Source organism: Protopterus annectens, chromosome 12.part0 (assembly GCF_019279795.1).
Source record: "Protopterus annectens isolate FY-2018-M chromosome 12.part0, PAN1.0, whole genome shotgun sequence".
In the NCBI taxonomy this organism is placed as follows: domain Eukaryota; kingdom Metazoa; phylum Chordata; order Ceratodontiformes; family Protopteridae; genus Protopterus; species Protopterus annectens.
Window position 1 is genome coordinate 978,202,699 of NC_056746.1, and position 27,792 is coordinate 978,230,490.

The following is a 27,792-nucleotide window of genomic DNA, read 5'->3' on the forward strand; positions in this document are numbered from 1 at the left end:
TACATACATATAAACTCACACATACACACACACACACACACACATATATATATATATATATATATATATATATATATATATATATATATATATATATATATATATATATGTATATGAGCCTACTTCTAAATTTTGAAGTTTCAAAACTTTAAATTTCTTATGGTCGAGACCATAAGATCGAAGTTTTGAAACATCTTTTTTTAATATTTTTGCAGAGGGCAAACCTCCGTGCACCACCCCACCCCCTGCTAATTAAATATACCGACTCCGAGATCACACTACAGTGAGGAAAATGGTAAATATACTGTTCTGTGCTGCACAGGGATCTCCATTTAAATGGTTCGAAGTGTCAAAACTTTGATCTTATGGTCTCGACCATAAGAAATTCTAAGTTTTGAAATTTAGTAGACGACCCATATACACACACATGTATATATATATATATATATATATATATATATATATATATATATGTATATATATATATATATATATATATATATATATATATATATATACACAGACACACATATATATATATATATATATATATATATATATATATATATATATACACACACACATATATATATATATATATATATATAATGTGTGTGTGTACTGAATTAAAGTGATTTGCCAAAGTTTTATAACTTATCTGTGCACCATGACATGTAGTACATAAACAGCTGAACAGTATTTCTGCCTACTGGTGAATGGTTTCAGCTTCTTCTTTAGAAAACACATTAAAACCTGTATTTACCTTACACTGATGCCACTAAGTAAAAAGAGTGAACTCTGACCTCCATGACATCAGCGTAAGAAAAATGTATTTGGCATCCACAGACTAAGTGGCGCACCATCTCACATGCGTGAAGGTGCCCTGTTAAATTCTATAGGTGTACTGCATGTTATCCTAAGGTTGACATCAACATATAATATAATAAATTTATTTGGGTCATGGCTTACTAAAAAAGTTTACAAAGATTTTAATTAAAAGAATGACCCAAAAGCATAAGGATGGGAAAACAGGAAAATACAACACAGTACTTGACTCATCAAATGCTGTGTTGTGTATATATATATATATATATATATATATATATATATATATATATATATATATATATATATATATATATATATACACACATTGGCAAATCACTTTAAATTGAAAGTCCCAATGTTGATTACTAAATGTTGACACATTACAAGACATATCTTCAGCACATGCAAAATTAAACTTAAAAAAAAGTAGGAAAACATTGGGGGATTGCCTCCCCCTCCACCCCTACAACCCCTGGTAATTGTAAATGCTAACTACTTTATTTAGATTTTATAATATGCATGAGTGGGGAATTGTGTCAAAAGCTTTGGCTAGTTTGAGGTGTGCAGTATGTACCATTTTGCTTTCATCTGTTGCTTAGGTGATATTTTCAGAAAACATCCACCAGGTTGAGTAAGCATAACCTGCCCTTCAAAAATCCAAACTGACATAGGTCCAGTGTTTGGAGGTTCCTTATGTCTTGATTGATTAGGTCCATGATAAGTCTTTCTATGGGTTTTGCAAGAGCATTGTCAGATTTACGGGTCTGTAATTACCTGGGTCTGTGGAAGGTACTCCCTTAGGCAGGGGAATAACTGTAGCTGTTCTCCATTCACTTGGTATAAAACCTGTGTGGAGGCTGAGATTGAACAGTGTGGTTAGGGGTCTGACTAAATCACACTTCTTGCTATTTAAAATTCATCCAGGGGTATTGTCAGGCACTATTTTTAGCTTTACTTTAATTTCATTTTAGCTGGAGGCAAGCCAGTTTCAGGTATATCTGGAGGCACAGACAGAGGGGAGACAGGGGTAAAGTTAGAGCTAAATTTATCAGCCAGTAAGTTCACTACATCTTCAGCCTCAGTGTAGGTAACATAAGTTCTCAGGAGATTACTAGGCAAATGGCTTAAGAACCCTTACAAGCCTAGCCAATCTTACCTGATTTTACCTGCTATATCATCCCTAGGGCTAGAGGATGGCTTAGGTTTATGCCTATGTTTGAGTATTTTACAGCTTGCCCCTGTCCATGAGGGACATAAACACCACCACAAGAAAGAATTTGTGATTCCCCATCTATTGATCCAAACTGCATTTGAAGTGTGTCAGGGAGGGGTTCTGCTTAACGTGAATAGGATGCCTGTTCCAAAGAAGGGGTAATGTTTGAGACAAATATTTGTCTCTCCAGCATGTTTTTTTAGAGTTGCAGACCAGGACTAGATCCCTAGATCAGGTGACCTTTGTGCTGTACTTCTGGATGTATAACAGCTCTATCAAGGCTGGATTCATGAGTGCCTTGTAGGTTAGGCATAGGTCATCCCTTAATAGTCGGTAGAAGACAGATTAACCCTGTATTTTCTTCATGAGGAACCTCTGAGGTTGCTGCAGCTGTTGTAAGTGCCAAGTTAAGTACATACCCAATGGCACATTGTACTCAATTATTGGACTAATGAGGGCTAAGCACAGTGGGCCTATAACCTTCTTGGATCTGGATGCCATACCTTTACTTATAAGTTGTGCCACATAGAAAGACTTCCTCACCACTGTGGACACATGGCAGTAAAAGTTCAGACTAATATCTATCTGTGTCCCTGATATCTCACCTCTGAGTCTACTCTTAGGGGAGTGTTATTAATGTTGTAATATGCAGGGGTATTTGCCTTCTCAAATGATATGATTATGCATTTTTTGCATTTAGTTTTAGGCCATGGCTCTGACACAAATCCTTTTTCTGATTTAGACCCTATTGAAGGATATCTACATTGCTGGGAGATAGAATGATTTTCCCCAGCTTGCAACTGTCAACAAACTTTGTCATCCAGATGCTTTCCACATTAGCCTTGACTTCAGAGAGGTATAAACAAACAGGAGTGGTCCCAGCACTGAGCCCTGTGGCACACCACTAGTAACTGGTCTCTTGCTGCATCTGGATACACCCACTTTAACAACATGTGCCCTGTGTCTGAGCCAGCTGGCTATCCATCTGGTAATGTAGGGATTTATGACCAGTTTTGTGAGTTTATTAATAATACTTAAGTGGGAAATTGTGTAAAATGCCTTGGCCAGGTCAAGGTTGGCAATATGCACTATGTTACCCTCATCCATGGCCCTAGTGACTTTCTCAACAAAGACCACCAGATTTAGTAGGCATGACCTGACCTTGACAAAGCCAAATTGGGTTGGGTCCAGTGTTTAGAGGTTTTATATGACATTATTTATCAGGTCCATGATTATTCTTTCATGACCTTGTATATAACACTAGTCAAATTTATGGGTCTGTAATTTCCCCTGTCATTTAATGGTCTTTTTTATGCAGAAGGATGACTGTTACTGCCCTCCATTCTACTGGGACAAAGCTGGTCCAGAGACTGTGGTTAAAAAGAAATCCTAGTGGGCCTGATAGGTTCCGAGTCAGGCTGTTTTAGAGGCATCCTGGTAAATCACTGGGACGCATCAAAGCTGTGTTTTTAACTTAGAGTGCAGTAGCATTGCTCTTTGGTGATAACTGGTGGTGAAATGGTGGAGGGTATTTCTTTGGGGGGGTAACTGGGGTGATGGGGAGGTAAAATTTGAGCTGAATTTATTGGCCAGCAGATTTGCTATATCTTCTTGCTAATTATAGGTGATGCTGTTTACAACTAATTCTGCACATTGCTGTCTACTGCTTTTCGGTTTGCGGACATAAATGAAAAATGGCTTAAGGTTATCTTTAGATTGGGAGGCTATTCTTACCTCAACATCTGCTTTTGAGGACTTGACTAGTTCCCTTGCTTGCTTGTTTATACTAATTTTGGATTTTTGCTCTGTTGTGAACATGCTCTCTTACTTCTCAACATGATTTTCTTTCATTTGTTTTACAGCTTATTAATACCAGAGGTCCATGAGGGTGGTCTGTTTCTGTGGTTTGACCTAGGATTATTTCAGCCTGGTACTGCCATTTCTGCACATATAGTTGTATAAAGCTTTTGTGTGCACCTCCGCATAGGCTTCTGTTTTCTCCGGATATGGGGGAGCTGAGAAACTAGCTATGCTATCACTTAGTAGGAGGTAGTATGCCTTAGAAAAGTTAACGTTTTTGGGGTTAGGTAGGGAGTCTAGCTTTTTTTATTTCAGAGGAGACCACTTTGTTGTCTGATCTAACAAATGAGGACATCTCACTTGAGGGGATGCCACACTCTCCCATATTTTTGAGCACCAGGTCTAGGACATCTGGTGAAGGGAAGGGTTGGACAATGAATGAAATATGGAGAAAGACACATAACAGAGGTGAACACCTGGACTGGGACAGGGAAGAGTCCATGGATAGATGCCAAGCCAGCCAAAAGTCAGCACAACCAGTCATAGATCACCTCTGTGGTGAATGTAGTTGGCAGACTGCACCTCCATTGGCTTAACAGTTAAGGTTTGGAGGTCATGTGAGTTGACAATTTACACCTGTAGTTATTCCATAGTGGCAAGGTGGACATCCAGTTGTCAGCACAACTTGGTAGAGACCAGTATCTGCAACTGATGGTGACAGATTATGGAAGACTCCTCCAGGTAATGGTTAGACGAAGACATTGTGCTCCCCTCCTGATAAGTGCTTATAAATGCCACCAGTGAGCCTTCCAGGTCAGCTTAAGCAGGGTGACCTCCATCCCCTTACTGTGAGGCAGATATGGTGATAACTGACCAGGAGTTGGCCTGCACAGGGCAAGTTGACTACCACTAACACATCTGGACCTGCCAAAGGATAATGAAAAGAGAACACATTAGCACATATATGCTATTCCTACAAGTGCAGGTCTACAGGGAACAGACACACATGGCAGATGCACCGCACTGCTGGGAAAGTCACTTCTGCCTTTTGAGGCATCCTGCCATGATGAGCTCTTACTCCTTTGCTTCTTTTAAACCAAGTATACACACCTCAGTGTATACATACATCAGGCAATGTAATAGTAAGATAGAAATGCTTACAGTACATGTCAAACTGTCTTGTCACAACCTCTGTCTGCTACTGTGGAAGCAGCTCAGGCTGGTATCACTGCAGGTCACTTAGTGATGATGACTGCTCACTGGAATGGATGATGCCAGTTGCATCATTCACAACCCTCTCAAAGCTTATGGGAGGAGGCATCTATCATGCAAAATAGTCCATCAAACTGCCAAAGCAGAAGGTCCCTAAAGCCCCTAATAAGAAAGAGCAAGAATATCTTACTGTTCCTGGCACACCATGCTAAAGCATCTGTGGAAGCCAAAGCCATGACTACTCACTCTCTCAATTCTTGCCCCACCACACCAATTTCTAGATAGGTAACACTATCCATACCTCTCCTTTCACCCTTTAGCACCCTCATTATTACTCACCTGATTACACTTTACCTCTTCACTTGCATAAATTGTGCAGCACTATCTTTACTCATTCAGTTGTTTCTGCATGAGGTTCTCTGGCACTACATTAACCCAGTTCCTTTTAACATTTAAGATGATTTCTGTTGCCTCTACACTCTCTCTCGCTCTCCCTATATATATATATATATATATATATATATATATATATATATATATATATATAGGTGTAGGACACCAGATCGAATTACCAGCTACACCAACACGTAGATAACCAATGTAATAATGTCAAAACAACAAGTGCTGACATATTTGGCATATGCTCCAGGAATTAATGTGGAGTGGATTAAACCAAACACAAGTATTTTTACCCAACACCTTCCATGAAGGGGGCTGTGCTCCCCCCACATCTCTACTATTTATATCTACTAACTCCAAGGTTGCACAGTCCATGGGGAAAGGGAATATTCCCCTACCAATGGATTATGTATTTTGCAAACCTGTGGACCATTCATTTCCATTGACCAAACTAATGTCGACATAGCTGCGCATTCAGTTTAGTGCTCACAACCCATATATAGATAGATAGATAGTTAGATAGACAGATACATAGACAGAGAAAGTTACAGAGCTGGGAGAACAAACTCCCAATTTACCTTCCTCAGCTTCCTGGTTAGCATAGCATCAGTTATAAACCCTGTTTCCTTCTATTAACATTCCATTGCCAATATCAAGCCCAATTCCACCTTCATCTTCATTTCTGCTAACATATCAGTCTCCTTGACATTGTCCCAGTCCCCTTTCTCCTTTTCTGTTTTATTTTAAAGACATCCCCCATGTATCTCTCAAATCTTTTGTGAAGACTCCCTTTGCCCTTCTATGAAAGTGAAACCTATCCCTACTGTACATTGTATTTTCCTTACAAGTTCTCCCCACCCTCCTATAACTACCTGCCATCTTTTTCCTACCCATTCCTTAAGCCATGAGTTATTTTACTTTGTAGTGCCTTTTCTTAACCTACTGGTCTTTCCCATTGATAAAACCTCTGGAAAAATCACCTTCATACCCATCTCCTAACTTGGACCCTCCTCAGTTTCAATCCTAATTACCTGCTCCACAGACTTATCTGACAAACCATTTGTACATGCCTATAATACAGTGTGAGATTTCTTCCTTTTCCCGGGAAACACCCTGATATCTACTTACCTTCCTTTAGCCAATGTTAACACAGAACCATGTCCGTTTAACTAAAATCCTTCTTATTTCTCAGCTCCATTTAAACACCTTACTACTTCAATGTTGTGTCTTTCGGCTTTTCCCGGTTAGGGGTCGCCACAGCTGAACTCCGGTCCACTAATGATTGGTAGTTGATTTTTACATGCCGAGTTACCAGCCCTGATGCGCAACCTTCAATGAAGGTATGCCCATTCATGCATGTCTCCACGCAGAAGATGCTCTAGCTGAGAATCGAACCGGACAGCGTCTTACTGTGAGGCGACAACGCTACCGCAGCACCACTACTTCAATGCCTTATCCCTATTCTTTACTGCTGTTGTCCTCTCGTAGCTCACCCTGTTTCTCTGTTCAGAAATTCTACCCTTCATCTTCACCCTATTCACAAAATCATAGCCACACGGCTTTACAAATCCATCTCCTAGTACTACACCTCAACCTCTCCCTAGGATAACACTTACTACACCCCCATTTCAACCATTGTTTTCTTCTGACAGTAGCACTCATCAGTTTAAATCTACTTTTCTCCTATCCCCTTATACTCTTCCTCTAATTTTTACCCATCCTTCTTCAATAATAACATATCTGAATTATATTTCCTACATGACCTCCTATTTCCTCACCTCCAAACCATCTCATTCTCATCCTGATACATACATTATATCTGCACACCCTTTTCTTGTTTCCATGTGAAATCTCCCTTTACCTGTATTGCATACCCACAAACCACATATTATTCCAGTCCTGTTGTTATCTACCACTTTTGTCCATAACTATCCTTATGTTATACTCACACTTGCATCATTCCCTATAACATCTTCGGATAATATATGTTTACCACCCATTTTCATCCCTCCCAATGGCGCCTTTAAATTAGCTCAGTTTTTCCCTTAAGAGAGATACCACCCATCAGATGCCACAAAGTTTCAATACATTTTCCAGCACATTCATTATTCCCCAAGTCATACTGCAGTGCCACATCTCTCTCCTTTCTCTGCTTTTATTGTTTAATATCACCATAGTCTTCCAAGACTGACCCCATCTATAATTAATGCTCACACATATCCTCTGCAACCAGTCCTCTTAACTGTCCAGATTTTTGCAGAATGTCCAGATTTTTGCCTCATATTTTTGGTCTGATCTTCATAAAATTTGAGGTTTTCTAGCAAACCACTGGGGATTTAAGTTACACTGTGAGAAACATTTGAGTTATAGACTTCATAGCCTTCAAAACATGCATGATAACACAAAACCTGTTATTTTAGCATCAATTTAAATTTGAAAGAGCAATGTTTAAAATCTGTCCTTACTTTGGGCCTTTATCCCTCCCATAATTTTTTTTGTCCAGATTTCTTGTGCTAGGAAGCTTAGAGGTATGAATGTAACACTTAAACAGTCCTGTTTTAATAACCTGTATAGATAACTCCCTAAAACTGTTGCACAGTATTTTGCAACTGCCACATCCAAACATCTCCTAAATCTCTTAGTGCAAAAATAGCTAATTAAACCCATTTCTAAAATTTGCTTTCCATTTTACAACACATAGATGGTATTTTTATGAGTCTTCAATAACAACTACCCTAATTTATTCCATATTAACCACTTTCCCACTTCCTCTATTACCAAGCCCAGAAACTTGAGCTAGGGTAAAGCTGGTCATCTCTATGTAATGTTTAGTGGTAGAAGGTAGAATTAAACTTTCCTTAATTAAAATAATATAAGACTGCCTAATTTCAGTGCATAAAGCAATGTTCTGCTGATTACGTACTGCAGCTGCTGTTGAAAAAAAAGTTTGCTGTCTAACGCAATGCAGGCTTATTTCCTGTGTCAACATACACAGGGAAAATAATTACTTTTCACCGTACACAGTGATGCTGAAAGATCGTAACAGTATAAATGAGATCTTATTACAGCTTTGATTACATTTCAGCAAGAACAGCCTTTATATTACAGTGTATATTCTGATCTACTCTTATGCTTTAATTTTATACAATTGTAACTAGATCCACTGGATGCAAATGCACCTTTTAATGAGCAGCCCATCTGGTCAAGTGACTTGCTCATTGTCACTCAGTAGGTAAACAGAGGTGGAAGGATACAAACTCTGAACTCTGACTACAGGGAAAAGCACATTAATAGCTCAGAGCTTTAATTCTCTGGCTTATCTGTCAGTCACTTATAATGCTTGTTAACTGTTTTGAATAACCTGGATCTCCAAAGGAATGACCAAACAATACACAACCCCAGCACCTGCATTTCCTTTTTCCTGCAGCACAGACTCATGCTAAACTGAAACTAACTACAATGCCGGATTGTGATTCATGTCTCTCCTCAGCTTATCAGCCTAATGATTAGAAATATCCCACACCAGTCAGTGTAATTCAGTTTAAATCCTAACATAAAATCCTCATTTACAGCAAGACAATCTAAAAAAAAAAAAAAAAAAGAAAATATATTATAAAAAGATCTTTTAAGAAAGTCAGCTCCGAGAGTAGATCCAAGAAATAATTACCGCTACTGAGAACAGCACCTAAAGCCCAACTTCAGTTCTAACATTAAGTGAACTTAAAAGAACTGCCTAAATCAATACACAAACAATATTCTGCTCATTCTATACTTAATTCTGCAAAGAAAAAAAAGACTGCCTGCAGTATATAGTCCAGCTATAAAGCCAGAATTTGTGCCAGTGATTTATTATAGCCCTGATTTCATTTCAGCACACTGCAAAAAGGACTGAAAGAAGTGTTATTAGATTTTACTGTACAGAAATAATACAGTTGTTCTTCACTCCTTACACTTATCTGATATAAAAAGATGGGTCCCAAAGCAGTATTTATAAAGCACAGATGACAAACGTCCTACATAACATGCAATTTCCATTTCCCTCCATAGCATCCTATTTTGGTTTTCACTCTGAAAATGCTTTCTCTTTCACTAAAACATATTTCACTCCCTTAATGTTCATACACTAAATACAGACTAATGGCAAGGCATGTAGTACTTTCATCTTTCCACAGCCACTTACATGTTTTTGTACTTTACAAATACATAGTCGGTCAGTGTTTGGTCCCATATTCCATAAGCAAGTAAGAATGATGCTGTAGGATTCAGAATGAACTCCACTGTTAATGCTAAGGGCTGCTGTAAAAAAAGCCCTTTTTCTGCAATGCAGTATTTTGTGATGCACTTCATTACTGGCTAATTTGTATGTCTCCGAATCACAGTTAAGTACACCAAGTACAGATTAGCACATTCCTGTGGTAGTTAACAGTGGAGGCTGATGCACACGTACCCATTTCATTCACTCTCTCACACACAATACACCTATGAAAACACACACATACATACACACACAAATACACACACTTACACAAACACTCACTCACATGCATACACACACCTAATGCAACCCTTACTAAACCCTACTGCAACCTTCCATGTAGATGTACTCACACATACAATTACCACAGATGTAGGAGCTGCTTTGATAAGTTAAGCTGCCGAGTCGATTGTCTGAATCACTTGCCTACCTAAATGCCTTCCCACCTGCAGTTCAGATGGAAAGCACATGGCTAATGAGCATAAGCCACTCCCCTTGGATGCCTAATTAACATTTAGTTGCACTAATTAACATTTAGTTGCACATCTTCATATTGCAGTACCATCTTAGGACTCTTCCCTCAGAATGAGAAATGGTTACCAAGAGGTATACATCTTGTGACTGCCTTTATGAATTAAGCCGCTTAGTGCTCTGTAGTCACTTCAAATGACATTCAAGCTGTCACTGGAAAGGGATCATGATTGCAAAAAGTTGTTTATTGAAAGTTTTGCCTTTCAGTTTGAAAATATTGCTGCTACTTATCTGATGCCTGGAGAATTTAAGGCATTTTTCCCATCCCAGTTGACTATAAAGACGTTTCCATAACATAACAAATGTTGCCATTTCCTCAGTGATGTGTGGGTCATATTGAATGATTTAAGGATCCATCTGTTTGCTCTACCAGATTTTTGTCGTAGTTTCAGAATCCCTTTATTTACTTGGTGTTGAGATGGTCCTTATGCACATCATAATAAACTTCAAAGCATTAATGTATCTGAACTTTGACTAAAATGCTTCATGTGAATTCAGTGTTAAATGAGAATGCTATGAAAAAAACTGACATTTTAGAGCAGAGGATTAAAGCTATGAACTGCTAATGATCTTCATACTTTAGCTCTGAGTTTAACTTTCTCAGTTTCTGCACTGAGATGGCAGGTAATTCTAGGAGCACTGAAGCTATGGATTTTGAGTTATCTGTTCTGAAACTGCTGTGACAAAACATTTTTAGAAAAGCATCTTCCAGTCCAACATCTTGATTACTAGCTTGGTGTGTACTGTGTGTGTGTGTGTGTGTGTGTGTGTGTGTGTGTGTGTGTGTGTGTGTGTGTGTGTGTGTGTGTGTGTGTGTGTGTGTGTGTGTGCATGTGCATGCAAGACAATGTACCCAACACTTTAGTCATAGGTGACTCTATAGTCAGGCACACTGATGTTCCACTCACCAGACTGAACAAGGAGAAAATTATAGTCAGCTGGCTGTCAGGTGCAAGGATCCACCACATAACGCATGCACTCAAGCCACTCCACAACAAGTTCAAATAGGACTCTGACATTGTCCATGTTGGAGTGAATGACTTGAGACATGCCTCCCTGGACTACAAGAAGAGAGACATGGAAGAGCTCTTGGATCATGTGGCCCAGGCAGGTATGACCCTAGCCCTGAGTAGCATCCTGCCTTCGCCCAGAATGATACCACAGTATAAGGACAAAATGACTGACTTCAACAATTGGCTAAGCTTCTGATGTCATCTGTCTGCCTGGGACGACATGATCGACAGACCACAATGTTTTGCCAGAGCTGGTCTGCACCTGTCGCCCCTGGGATTCAGGTTACTGACAAAGGCTCTTGCCACCCCTATAGTGCCTTTTTTAGGCAAAGTTCAAAGGACAAAACCACCAATGTAATAGGTACAAGCATGCAAAATCTGAAGGTAATGCTACTCAATGCTAGAAGTCTAAACCTCAAAATGCACTCTCTCTCAGCAATCCTAAAAATTGAGAACATCGATATCTGTGCAGTAACTGAGACCTGGTTCAAGGCTCCAGACAGCACCCCTGTAATACCAGGCTACAACTCTTACCACACTTTTCGGTCACCAAACGAGGACCGAAACACTAAAGGTGAGGAGTGTCCATATTCACCAAGGACATTCACACTACCAAGCTAGTTGCCCAACACAATGCGTCTGAAATTCTCCAGGTGCAACTAACACTAGGTAAGACTGCAATCCAAATTTTAGCTTGCTACAAATCCCCCACCATGCCCCAATATTCTCACTACACCTTTCTAAACATACTGGAAAATATTATGATACAATGAAACACCCTAATACTGGGTGATTTCAACTACCTTGCCATTAACTGGGAAAACTACTCTTGCACCAACACCTTTGCCCAACAGTTCTTGGAATTCATAAATTTCAATGCCCTGGATCAATTAATCCATAGTCCCAACAGGGGCTCCAATATCCTAGACCTGGTCATTACCAACATGGGAAATCGATGCTCCATACTTATGGTCAACCCCCTCGTTGGTCAGGTCTGACCATAAGCTAATCACCCTTAACATCCACATCCCTCCCCCATCCTCCCAGTAAGGAAACCTCTGTAAAAAAACTTCTCCAAAGCCAACTTCATGCTACTCAAGTCAGAAGTGACAAACTTCATGACGCCCATGCAGATGGGAACTGGAAGTTTGACTGCCGACTCCTACACTAAGGCACTGTATAAGCACATCCACTCATGCATGAATCGTGCCATCCCAAATAGAACCAAGACGCTCTCCTCCAAAAAAAAGGAAGCCAATCTGGTGGTCCCCTGCCATAAACAAACTTTACAACAAAAGGAAGAAACTGTTGCAGAAAAGAGGAAAATCCCAGAATGCAAAAAACTCCTTTAGCAGCCTCAGTAAGAAGCTGACATCCCTCATAAAATCCTCCAAAGCTAGTTACGAAAATAAAATTGCCAAAGATTCCAAAGACAACCACAAGGCATTCTATAGCTATGTCAAGTATATGAATGGCAATGCTCAGATCTGCTCTGAACTACAACAGAATGGCATTAAATATACTGATCCCAAGGATATTGCCAATATCCTGACAGATCGATTCAGTGCCAACTTCACCCCCCTCTCACCCCCTAAATGGCCCATCTCAATACCGAAAGATTGCCAAATTCCTGTAATAACGGCCACACAGATAAAAACTGCACTCTCCATAGCTAAGAATACAGCATCCATGGGACCAGATAACATCCCGGGCTGTGTACTACATGAACTACAAAATGAACTGGCACCTCACCTAAGTGTCATGTTTAATCATAGCCTCATCTCAGGCTTCATGCCCACTGAGTGGCACACAGCTACAGTTAACCCACTCCACAAGGGGGGATCCACCTTGGATCCTGGGAACTACTGCACCATCAGTCTGATCAGCCTGATCTGCAAGGCCATGGAACATATTTTCATGGAACTTATAAACAAAGACATTGGCAACCTTCAAACACTGGACCCCCACACATTTTGGGTTCGTGAAGGGCTGATCTTGTCTCTTGAACCTGATTGACAACTTTGAATCAGACTCCAGAGCTGTGGATGAAGGTAAGGCAGTCCACACAGCCTATCTGGAGCTCGCCAAGGCCTTTGACACCATCCCCCACTCTGGAATCATAGATAAACTTACTAAGCTGGCCATTAATCCCTACATCACTCCATGGGTTGCCAACTGGCTTACTGACAGAACCCACACTGTAAAAGTAGCCGACTGCAAATCCAGTTCCAGACAAGTGACAAGATGGAGTACCTCAGGGTTCAGTCCTGTTTGGCACCTACTTCTCTGAAGTACAGGCCAACACTAAGGGACTCTGGCTAACAAAGTTCGCAGATGACTGCAAACTGGGAGCCATTACTGAATCCCCAAATGACATGGATATTCTACAAAAGGGCATTACAGAAACAGAGGCTTGGTGCCAGAGCCATGGGCTCAAGCTCAATGCCAAGAAATGTATAGTTATCCCCTTTGGGAAAAAACATATACCCATGAATTACCACATAGGTGGCAGTACACTAAACACCGAAAGTGTGATAAGAGACTTAGGGACACAGGTGGACAGTGGCCTCACCTTCGATAACCACATCGCCACAACAGTCAGGAAAATCCTTCTATGTGGCACACCTCATCACTAAGGGCTTTTCATCCAGAAAAAAAGGAGATCACTGTCCCACTGTACTCATCCATCATTAGACCCATTATAGAATACAATGACCCGTTTGGTATGTACCTCTCAAGACATCTGCAACAACTGGAAAGGCCGCAGAAACACCTCACTAAAAGAATCACAAGCCTAAAGCAGGTCCCCTATGCTGACCATCTAAAAAAACTCCAGCAATACTCTGTCGCATATCGTCTCCTCTGAGGCAATCTCTGCATGACATACAAGGCCGTGTCAAACCCAGAGCCGTTGGACATGCTACACTTAAAGAAATCCCAATCCCTCAGAGCCACACACTCCAGGGATCTAAACCTCATCATCACAATGAACAAAACATGCTGGAGGGAAAGGTTTCTGACCCAGAGACTCCCCAGACTCTGGAATAGACTGCCCATACATGTCAAGCAGAGCGCCTCTTTGGCCCTCTTCAAAAGGAACCTTGACGACTGGATGGGAGATAGGAAATTCACCCCGGGGATCACATCAGTTTCCCTGCTAGACAGGGGTCCAGGGAAGTAAATATTGTGGGAAGAAATAGCCAGGAAATTGTTATGGCTAGGCTTGTATAGGCCATAGGGCCGATAGCCTAGTACCAACCTATGTGTGTATATATCTATATATAGGTATCTATATCTATCTATCCATGTATATATATATCTATATCTATATATATCTATATATATATATATATATATATATATATATATATATATATATACACACACACACACACACATACACATTATGTGTATGTATATATATATATATATATATATATATATATATATATATATATTTATTTAACACACACATATATATACATATATATATATATATATATATATATATATATATATATATATATATATATGGGTTCCTTTCAGAACCCATACTATGCATGCAACACCAGCAAAATAGTTTGAAAAATTCAGTAATTGAATTTCATCTGCATTTGCATGTGCAAGACTGTGGTACAGCAGGGACTGGGAATTTGCCCTTTCCCCCACAGTAATTCAATCTCCCAGCTAGTATATATAAGCTGCAGGGTTTATGGGGGGTGCAGGTAGGATTTGCATCTACATGCAAAAGTATTTATTTATTTTTGCTAAAGTAATTCTTGATTGTTTTTGGATGGTTCTGTGGTCGAACTTTTGATAGTTTGACCACTTGAGACATGATCTCCTTCAGTCGATCAAACATTTACCAAGTTCGAACCACATATGACTGAGACCATATGTTCGAACTTGTAAAAGTTCAATCGGACTAAATGGAGATCTCTTTACAGAACGAAAAGGGAAGATTTCCCATTTTCGCAATGTTGTGCGATCTCGGAGTTGGTATATTTAAGTAAGGGGGGTGTATGCCCCCCCCCCACTATGGACATTTAGTTTTGTGTTTTTTTGTTTTATGTGTTTTTATTTCAGTGTTCGAACTTTTACAAGTTCGAACATATGGTATCGGCCATATGTGGTTCGAACTTGTAAAAGTTCGATCTACCGAAGTAGATATATATATATATATATATATATATATATTCACTTCAGAATGTCGAATTTCCACAACTATGAATTTCATATGGTCAAGACCATATGATCAAAGTTTTGAAATCTCAAAACTATGAAATAAATACAAAGAAAATACAAAACTAAGTTTCTCAATGTTTTTGCAGGGAGGCAAGCCCCCTGCACCCCTCATGACCCTGCTACTTAAATATACCAACTCAGAGATCGCACTACAGCAAGGAAAAGGGAAATCTCCCATTCTGCACTGTATGCAGATCACCGTTCAGAATTTCGAGAGTAAAACCGCGGAAATTCATCAGAGTAACATTGTAACAGTAGGTAACGCTATTTAAAACAAAAAGCCCACAAGAAAACTACATTGTTCCTCATGGCCGTATTTACTTAAAGCTACAGTATATAAAAATAAAATCAACAACCTTTACTAACAAGACAGTGTTAAAAACATCTCATTTAGTAAACAAGTACAGTCTAGCTTTAAAGCTCTTTATGTAACTAAGTAACTCCCCCTTCTTATTCTGAAAAAAAAAAAAACAGTATACTGACTTTTCAGTTTAGAATAAATTTTCTCCAAATTATTTTAAAAACTGCACTTGTTCAAGGTATTAGAGGCTAGTAATTTAATTCCCTCAACTTTAAGAAGCATGATATGGAGACAGCTTCATTCTGCCTATGGGGACTGTTGGCATTAATTTTTATTTGCCACTTGGATTCTTTGCATTCAAGTTTTAATTTCCACGGTGTCTATCTAGAATCTACCTCAATTACATCAATGACAAAAAAGGTAAAGGAGTGGCCCTTGTTCCTATGGCTGTGTTTCCAAAAGCTGTTTCTATTATCTTGCTTCTTCACATCCCTTAAAAGTTCAGAAATTTTGTCCTTCAATGCCTGCTCTGTTTTACCAATGTAAAACCAGGGCACTGCAAACATGAAGCAATGTAAACAACTTTTTCAGTCTTGCAATTAGATTTCCTGGGGCACAAAGTTTATATACATTATGTATATATATATATATATATATATATATATATATATATGTGTGTGTGTGTGTGTGTGTGCGTGTGTTTATCCTAACCCCAGCCCATCTCCTCCCGATCATAACTGCCCTAACTCCACTAAATCCCTAGCATTCAGCACAATTAATCTCCAAAGCATTACAAATAAAATTCCTCAATTACATGCATGGTTGAGTCAACATAAAGCTGATTTCACCTCCATTCTGAATTTCTACCCCCTAACTACTCCTGCCTCAGAGCTGACAGACTTCATAAAAGAGATGGTGGCATCTCCTTACTATTCCCAAGTACCTTTACAGTGATTCCCTGTTCTAAACCCATTCCCCTCTTTTCCACTGCAGAGCTGTTTGTCACCTTTCTAAAACTAAACGACTGCAAAAGCCTTTGCATTATAGTCATATACATTCCCCCAGGCAAAAATACTCCTATTCTAATTGAAATTCTTGCCTAGGAAACTAACAACATAAGAAATTAAACTATTATTCTAGGCAACGTTAATATCAATTAGTTAGATATCTCCAATAGTAATCCCTCTACTAATATCAGCCTTCACATTTACACTCAGCTAATCTCTGATATCACCAGACCAGACAACAAAAACAACAAAGGCTCAATCTTAGATTGGATCTTGGTTACTGATCCTGACAAAATTACCTCCTCCGGCCCACTCCCTGTTGGTATTAGTGACCATTCTCCTGCATTCATAATACGTAAGTCCACCTCTATACCAAACATTTACCCATATTGACATACCAGAGATCTATCGCACTTCTCCCCAAATACCTTTAATGACATCCTGCAGAACACTAACTGGAGACCGTTGAAATTTATTCCACTCAATGAAGCTGTGGAATTCTTTAATTCTATATTAATTAGGATCCTAAATCGTATTCCCCAACTCTGGCTAAAAAGAATCAAAGCAAAACATGCTAACTGGCTTTCAAAGTCCACGGAGCAAGTTTTGTCTTCTAGGGACAAAGCCTGGGAAAAAAAATAAAACACCTTCCAACCTCATGCAATACAAACAACTTCGCAATCAGGCTAAATGCGTAGTTGTCAAAAATAAAAAAAGAATACTTCCAAGCTATCCAAGATCAGCATAGACAAAACCCCAAGAAATTCTGGGGAGCAATCAACTCCCTACTCCACCCAAGTACTAACAATATTCCATGCCCAAACCCAGAAAAAACTCCCTCAGAGCTAGCCTCAGTCTTTAATACATACTTCATTGACACCATCGCCAAACTTACTACTACCTTCCCACCCATCAACCCAGACCCACAAGTAACACCATCAGAACATATCCCTTCAAATCCTCTACCTATTTTCTCACTATTACCCATTCCCACATCCATCATCCAAAAACTTCTTCATAAACTAAAATCATGTATCAATACCCCAGATAACTTACCTGCAGAATACTTACAACTAGCAGCCTCCTCTATTCCATACCCCATCAGCATTCTCCTCAATAGGTCTATTCGGGAATCATGCATACCTGATATCTGGAAAAAAGCATTTGTCCTCCTCCTTCATAAAGGCGGCAGCAACTCAGACATCTCAAACTTCCATCCTATTGCTATTATTTCCTCCATCTCTAAAATACTAGAGAAGTGCATTCATACCCAGCTCCTAAGTCATCTGATAAAACACTAACTCCTTTCCCCCACTCAACATGGCTTTAGGCCCGGACATAGCACCAACACTGCCCTCATTTCCTTCTTGGACACAGTAAATAGAGCTCAAAATGCTGGTTCCTTTGTCTCTGCCCTCTTGTATGATTTATCAAAGGCATTTGATACTATTTCCCACTCTCTGCTGCTTACTAAACTCTCTGACCTCAGCCTATCTCCCCCTACCCTACAATGGTTTACTAACTATCTCAGCAATAGGCAGCAATCTACTATATGCCAGCACTCTCCTTCCCCTTTCATCAGTACAAATACAGGTGTTCCCCAAGGTTCAATTTTGGTCCCCTCCTATTCAGTATATTTGTAAATAACTTTCATACCACTCTTACCCACTGTACCTGTTATCCAATATGCAGATGACTTAACTATCATCTGCTCTTCTAAATCTGCCACTGTATTATAGAGCCTTACCCAAGAAGCTTTTACCTCCAACGAAACCTGAATCTCTCAGAACCATCTCGCCCTTAACCCCAATAAAACAAAATTCTTCATATTCACCCCTACAAAATCTAGCCCTGTTGACAAGTCACTACTCACAGTTCATTCCCAAAACAACACTGTCATTGAAGTTGTCCCTAGTACCAAATTGCTAGGTGTCATCATTGATGACAAATTAGCTTTTGACCATCACATCTACAATAACAAAAAAAAAAAAAAAATCATCAGAAGCTAGGTGCCCTTTATAGGCACAACTATTTTCTTAGCCTCGCTGCTAAAAAGGCCCCGGCATCATCCTTCCTGCTTCCAGCTCTGCTATACGGTGCCCCCATCCTCACCAATCTACAATCCTCCTTAAAAACTAAACTTGACTCTTGCTACAACAAAGTTGCTAAATTTGTTACAAATACAAAATTTTCTACCCACCACTGCTCCTCTCTGCATCAACTAAAATGGCTAGAATCCCCTCACCAGCTCACTTATCTACAACTAACCACAGCCACAAGATAATCTATTGACCTTAAACCTGCCCTTCTCTCTCCTCCATACTGACCCTGTACCATCCTAATAACCGCCTCAGGTCTGTAAACAAATTGCTATTGTCTGTCGAGAAACCCAAGCTCTCAGCTGGCCAAATGTTGTATTCTCATACCGTCTCCAAGTTATGGAATAATTTCCCACCTTCACTCAGGACCATCAGTAATCCTACCTCCTTTAAAAAATCCCTCAAATTACATATCTCCTCTCACTGGTTATGCTACTGTACCCCAACAAATAACCCCAACTCCAGACTTCTCTCTCTGGAGTCTCAACTTTAACCATTCAATTACAAACATCTCCTCTCCTTCTCTCTACCATAATGACTTCTTGCTGTCTCATTAACTTGACTCTTCTTCCTATAGCCCTGCTGTCTCCTCCTTTCTACCCTGAAGTCAACCCTCCTCTGCTAAGAATTCTACAAATATATTTATTCTCATGTGTTATTTAAATACTTGTCATCGTTTACTGCCACATTTATACCTGATTGTAAACATTATCACTGTTTTTGCTATTTTCTTTAAATGTGAATGTACTGCTTGTAACACTTTGTTCTATGTAGCATTATTCTACTTTTGTATGTAATTAATGTGGAGCTTTTCTCCTTAGGTCTCCACTGAAAATGGGCTCATTATAGGCCCGGTGGGCTTTCCCGATTAACAAATGCAATAAATAAATAAATGTTTTATATACATATATGTGTGTGTGTGTGTGTGTGTGTTTATCCCTATCTATAGGTGTGTATATATATATATATATATATATATATATATATATATATATATATATATATATGTCTGAAGAAGTTCATTAATGGTGCATGGATGAAAGCACTAACTTTAGCTTTTATTTTTAAAGAATAAATTAATTTTATTTACAGCAGTTGGGTCCTTTGTTTAGTCGTCATTGTGCTTCCTGGTTTGTGTGCCTTTATGAGTTATTTTTAAATATAAATAACTGTGAAAAATATTTTCAAGCATCACAGACAAAATGTCTGACTGACTCAGGAAACATTGCAGTATTAACAATAAATATACAAAACTTGAATATTACAATTTTTCTTTTAACACATGTCCTAAAACAGAAATATTAATATAGCAGTCATAACAGAAACTTGGATGAAGAAAGCTGACTAGTATCTGGCCTTTGAAGGACACAAAGTATTTGATAACCATAGATATGTTCAAAATGAGCCATTGGGGATTATAGTCTTAATAAAGGAACATAATATCATAACGGAACCATATATTTTTGACAAGGAGAACCTGAGTGATTTTGTCAGCATAAGTATTACTGCTGAAAATACTCCCTTTCCATTGCCTAGCATTTCCACACCACGCAGAACGGGCTCAGATGATATAGAACTGATTGCATTTATTTATTCTCCCAACACACAAAGGAATACTGTAGGGCTCTGAACTTGCCACATACATTAGTGGGAAGGGCAGGCATCTCAACTACCTTAAAGAGGCACTTCACCATGTTCATGTCGAGAGTAATTTAAAACTGTAGGCCAGTCTACATCATATAGAAACATTTTGTACTGGGCAGAAATGTCTACATTTAACTGCAAAAAATGTTTGCATACCTACATAAAATAAACAATAAATAAAAAAGAAAAACAAATATGGCAAATACCAACTCAGCATAGGCAGCATTCTTGGCCATAAGATCAGTACTAAATATAAAATAGCCCATTATGTTGCAAATGCAAAACAATGTTAGCCTAATGAAAACAAAGACACCAGGTGGAATAACTCTATTTAAACTGCTGTAAAGAAAAAAAAATATGTTTCATTGAATAAGCCAAAATATTTTAACAGCAAGAAGAGCATAAGGATAAACACAAACTTGTACAAAAAGGCAAAGCAGCAACCATAATTATTCATTCTATTTTAAAATATCTCCTGTTAATAATTCCATTTCTTATTCTGATGAAAATGGATTCAAAACAAGTATTGTAGGGCATATTTTAAAATTTGCAAAAAGCAGAACGGATTCAAATCCAGTTGTCTAGAATATTTCTGTAAGCGATTACAAGCGGATAGGGCTATTGTTTGGTGAAGAGGAAGCAGTTATGAAAACTAACACCTCAAAAATTATTTGTATTTATGTTATATGCATACTTATGGAATATGTGAAAGTCTGGTGTGCAGTACATTGTATGTTTAGGGAATAAGTTTTGGGATGAGTGGTAAAGCCAGTATTCAAATAGTAGACCCCATATAGACACTGTAGTAAAAACATGTGCATAATGTACAGTACAGATATATTTTGTTGTTTATCTAAACCCTTTGTTGCATAATCAAAGATGTATTTGTATTTCTAGTGCAGCATCAGGTATTTGTCTTCATTCCTTGTGTATTTACAGTCCTATTAATAATCTCCACGGTGGTGGTGGCTGCAGTGGTGGTGCTGCGGTAGCATTGTCGCCTCACAGTTAGACGTTGCCCGTTCGATTCTCAGAGCATCTTCTGTGTTGCGACATGTGTGAATGGGCGTTCCTTCGGTGAAGGTTGTGCATTAGGCCCAGCAAGCTAGCATGTAAAGATCTACTGCCAATCATTAGCGGACCAGAGTTCCGCTGTGGCGGCCCCTAACCGGGAAAAGCCAAAAGACACAAACAAATGCCTGCCATATTTATGCTACTTGCTAAAATCCAAAGTAAAACTTCACACACTACACATGCAAATCACAGACACACATAACCTAAAACATCCTGACCTAACTAAAATAACCACCCAAAATGAAAATCTACATTTACTTTAAAATAAAAAGTAATGTAAAGTAAAATAAATCAAAGTTAAATACAAAGTGCATCATCCATTCAATTCAGAATGAAAAGTAACTTCACACAGTGTATACATTACACAGTGCCTCATAACAGTGATATCCACCTAAATCAACCACCTAGAAATAAAATCAAAAGAATAAAGAAATAAGTTAAAACTCTGTGACCATAGATTTAGCATATACAGTGTGTGGATGGGAAGCAAAGCCCATATAAGAGGATGCAGAAATTCAAGCAACCCCCTACATGGCAAGGTTATTTGCCGAAGTGTTTGATTTTTATTCCTTTTCAATTTTTCATCTCTGTTTTATCTTGCAATAATTTAACATTTGCAGTATTACCTGCAAAATGGATCCAATTCTAAATATCTAAACTAAAATTTAACTACACTATAACACTATCAAATCCTAGTATAAGCCTCTGCAGACACTACATTTACATGCAAAAATGTACTAATACTTCAAAGAAAAATATTAAAAAGTACCTTAGAACTAGAGTAAAAAACAACAAAAGGCACACAATTTGTAAAAGCCTTTGGAAGCTACCTAAAGCTACTGTTTTTCATCACTGCTATATAAATGAAATTTGTATATTGCTGTATAACACTCCTACATAAATAGTGATTGTAGTACCCATTGCATGAGTCTAAAACCCATTTCTGCTGTTAAGAAACTGAAATTCTTTTTCTCTGTAATCTTTTTGTAATTTTTGTAACTTATTATAGCTTTTCTCCGTGGGTCTGTGCTGAGAATGAGCCTGAATACACAGTCATACCATCCTGGTAAACAAAAGGCAATAAATAAATAAATAAAGCCCAATTAATAGGTAACATACACAGTTACTACACTCCATTGATATAAATTGGAATCAGTAATTTAAACCTAAAAAAGAAGAAAAGAAAATATGTGGTGATCTAGGGATATTTAGAAAAACTGGCAATGCCATGGCACAGTGCTAAATATAAAAGTTGTCAGAGGGTGCCCAGTCTGATACTGCTTAGGTATGTATTAGGACTGGTATAGTGCAGGCATTCTGAGAAAGCAACTGCATGGTAGATCTGTGTTGCCATGTTGTTGGCAGCAGACATAGTACTGAACTGTTGCAAAGTGTCTCCGCTACGCGTGTTCATGTGACCAACAAGACAAACACAGGATGGTGGCATGCATGAGGCTGTGTATATTCACACATGTAATGAAATGCCTTTTTAAGTGTAACACAGGCATTGAAAGCAACTCAATCCATTATTAAATGGGTAGAAAAAATGGAGATAGGATTAGTATAGACACAAAATGGACACACAAGTGGGGAGTACAGTGGAGGGACACAAACAGTCTAAGTGAGGACAAGTGGTGTTGGGTGGTCTGGACTGCAGACAGGGTGTGGGGAGTGAGACATACAGATGAAGGAAAGCACCATGTTGAGGGATAGAATGGTATTCAGAGGGCTTATCTAACCAGTCCAGAGGAGAACTCACCCAGATATCAGTCATCTTCATTGCAGACATCATAAGAATCCTCTTTTCCTTGTGACCTGATCAACAGTGAACAAGCACAGTGCAATGTTTAGCCGTCATTGTGTTTTCTAGTTAGTTATATTTGTTAGTATATCACGTCCTAAGATTTTCTTTCCTGCTTTGTTTAAACTGATTCTGTACTTTGCTATAGCTTTGACATAAACCTAAATGTGAATTAAACCCTCATCATCTCAATGAGGTGATCTTTATGTATGTGTTTACTCGGTATATCTTTCAGTTAATCTGTTGATGGCCAGCCATTCTGTGAATGATCTGAGAGAGAAAGACTCTTGCTCCAACTCTGATATCAATGTCACTGACTCTCTGCATCCCCTATCCAGTGCTGCAGTATCTCTGAGTGGAATTATCTATAATACATGTGTGAAATATGATACCACTGTACTTGTTACCTGTTAGTACTAGTTTATCCAAAGTAAGACTGATATCACCTGTCTTTGCTCCTCATAAACACATTATGGTTCTGCAGTTTTTTTTTAGTTCTGCACCCACAAATATCAATACACCTTTCAATGGAGACCTTTATATTTAATGTGCCTCTCCAAATCACAATTGGCAATTGCAGCTTTAGCCACAGTAATTAATAAAGTATTTTTTTTTTTACAAATCTGTAACAGAGCCATTCATGTTATCTTGTAGGTATGAGTACATATCTTGTCTTTTTCATAATTTTCCTTGCACCACTCAGTACACATCTTATTTATTGATTGATAGAGAGAGATTGATTTATTAACATTTGTTTACCAGGAAAATCCACTGAGCCAAGCAGAGCCCATTTTCAGTGGAAGCCCGGGGAAGAAAGCTCCACAAGAAACACAAATAGAATATAAAGTACATCACAGGGATATATTTAGAGTATCTACATAACAGAGAGAGGAACAAAAATCTTAAACAGTAGTACAATTAGAAAATCAGACACATTTGATACACACTTAGTAAACTAATTACAATGTAGTACAACTATAGTTAACAAAGCAGTATTGGTGAATATAAAATGTTGATATACACATGCTTAAAACACACTGAATAATCTAAATTAATCCAACAACATTGATATAGAAGTATGAGTGAATGTAAAATGCTAAGCACACAAATAATGACTAAGATTTAGAGCAAAAAAAGACAGTAAGAGGCCGTAGAAGTAATATTGTAGATGATATAGTATAAAAGAGGAAATGAATAGAAAAAATTGAGAAGGTACATGTGAAAAGTTGGAAATCATTACAGTAGAGTTAGGAAGGGTGGGAGTTGAGATTAATATCAGGAGAAAAATGTTATTTGTTGAATGGGTAAATAGAGAGAGAAGGAGTGAAGGAATGTTAATGAATTTGATATATATATATATATATATATATATATATATATATAGAGAGAGAGAGAGAAAACTGTGAGTACAAGGGAGAAAATGGGAAAGGTAGGATGTCATTAAGATCTAGGTAATGGCCTGAGGAGGCTTAGTGCAGTTCCATATCCAGCTGGAGTGAAGGTGTGTGCAAAGTGTGGTTTTGAAGGAGGCAGTGTATTTGGTTGTGCAAATGGGTAGAGGAAGGCTTTTCTATGTTTTAGCTATTACCCAGCAGTATGGTAGTTGACCCGCAGGTAGTTTAGGTTTTTGAATTTGGATGAGGTGTTGGTTTTCTGATCTTAGGGATCTATTAGGGTTTTAGTAGGAGAATAAGGATTTTAGGGCAGAGCAGTCCTGTGGTTTGGATAGTAATATGTATACGGTGGTTAGTTGGAGATAAGATAGTGAGGAAATTCTAGCCAACTTATTGTTTTCAGAGGAATGCAGTGGTGGGTAGAATGGTGATTTATTGCAAATTTGGCTATATTATTGTAACATGTTTCAAGTTTAGTTATGAGGGAGGATTGGAGATTAGTTAGTAATATAGCACCATAGACTAGAGAGGGAAGTAAATAAGTAGAAGTGAGTAGTTGTTTTGTATGGAGAGAAAGGAAATGTTTATGTCTGCAGAATAGTCTCAGTTTTTTGTAAGTCTTACTGATGTTATTTTGTATGTGAAGATCAAATTTTAGGTTTTCATCAATTATGATATCTAACAGTTTAGTGAGGGTCACTAATTCAATGTTTCTGTTGTTTAGAAAGAATATGTGAATTGAGATTTGTTAATGGAAGTGTTTTTCTTTGGGGTAAATATTATAAGTTTGGTTTTATTTGGGTTTAAAGACAGGTGGTTATTGTGAAGCCATGTCTCTATGGCAGTAAATTTAGATTGAGTAATTTGCTGTAGTAGAATTAAGTTTTGGCAGAGCAGATTATAATAGCATCATCTGCATACTGAACAAGTGACCCCTGTTGAAATGATAGGCAGAGGTTGTTGATAGAAATATTAAACAGTAGGGGTCCTAATATGGAGCCTTGTGGAACACCAGTGGGGTTGTAAATATACAGGTATATAGAGTGTTGCCATTTTACTGCATATTCTCTATTGGACAGGTAGCTTTTGAACCAGTGGGGAGATGAAGCAGAAATTTGAGAAAGGAGGAATATGTGAGAGATAGTATCAGAGGCTTTAGATAGATCAAAGAATAAAGAGGAGACAATATTTCCCAAGTTGCAGGCTTTATTAACCAGGTCCATAAAGGATAGTAGTGCAGTTGAAGTCCTATGGCCAGGTCTGAAACCATCCCGAGTATGAGAAAGGATTTGATTTTTGAGAAGGAATTGTAGATGTTGGGTGTATGTACATTTTTCTATGAGTTTGTTGATGTGGGGATAGAATAACTATTGGGCGAAAGTTGGAAATATCTGTTGAGGCACCTCCTTTGTGTAGGGGTAGTATGATCATTTTTTTCCAAAGGTTGGGAACATAGCATTCTTGGATGTATCTATTTATGAGAATGCTAATGGGGTTAGCAATAGCCTCTGTAGCGAATTTTTAGGTATTCTGTGAGTGTACCATCTACTGCGTTTGAGCAGGGCTTTAGTTTCAGAAGTTTTTTATGGTTGATGTAGGAACAGTGGGGACTTTGAATTCTGGCAAGGAAATTGATTTAGCTAAGTCTGAATAGATGAATGAAGGGGTATGAGCACAGGGAGTAGTTTGGCCTAATGTTTTTGTAGTAGAGAGATGAGGTTGGGGCTGTGTATGCAGATAGAGAGAGAGGAGTATTACTTGGGATGTTAGTTGGGGTGAGAGGTTGAGAGAATGTGGCTGTGATATTAGCTATAGTGTCAATGAAGTAGGTGTTGAAAATACTTGCTAATTGATCTGATATTTTGTCTGGGTGGGGGCAAGGATTACTTTTTTGTGCCAGGGTTTAGGAGAGTAGTAATGGAAGACCAGAATTGCTTAGAGTTGTTTTTGTGATTTTTTTTTTTTTTTTTTAAGATTTAAGTAGTATTCTTTCTTGTCTTTAGATACATTTTTTTTAAATCTGGTTACACAGTTGCTTGTACTTTAGTAAGTCTGAGTAATTCTTGTGTTTAAGCCAAAGTTTCTAGGTTTTGTCCCTAGTTATCATTATTTCCTTAGTAGATTTAGATAACCAAGGAGCATGATTAGTTCTTATTCTTTTAGTTCAGATGGGTGTGAGGCTGCCTAATATTTTTATAAAGGTGATGTTAAAGTAGTACAGGGCATTGTCTAGAGAGAGAGAGTCTTTAGGTAATTCCAGTTTATGTTTTTTAGTATATTGTTGAATGTGTTGAGGTTGAATTTGGATAGGTTCTTGACATGTTTGAACTGATGTTTTTTTGTGAAAGGGGGATATGCTCTGGTAGCAAAGGCAGGAAGCTAATCACTTATAGAGTTAGGGAGGGTACCAGCTGAAGAGATTTTTGATGGATCTGAGACTAGGACCAGTCTAAGACAGCTCCCTCATTGGTTTTGTTATTATAGCTGGTGGGGGTAGAGATTAGTTGGGTATAGTGAAACAGGTTAATATTGGTAGAGGGACTTTTTGAGGAAATATTAGACCAGTTGATGTTAACATCGCCTAATATTATAGTTTAATTTTTTATGGTGTGGAAAGCCCAGGATAATATTTCTTCTAGAACAGGTATGTTATTGCCTGGAGGAATGTACAGGGATATAATACAGAGATTTTTAGAGTTGTTAATTTTTAGGAATTAGACCAAGATTTCTGTGTTTAAGAATTGAGAGATATGACCAGTAAATGGGAAAGGTTTCTATTAGATGAAAGAAGACGCATTCTATGGAATGCGTCTTGGTCAAACTTAAAACAACGAAAAGACAAAATAGCGAAGCGGCTTTTAAGCAAATTCTTCCCTAGGGAAAGAATTTGCTTGGCTGCTTCCTTTACTTTGCCATTTTCGGCACTGTAGTGCAATATTGGAGTTGGTATATTTAAGTAGGGGTGTGGGGTGCAAA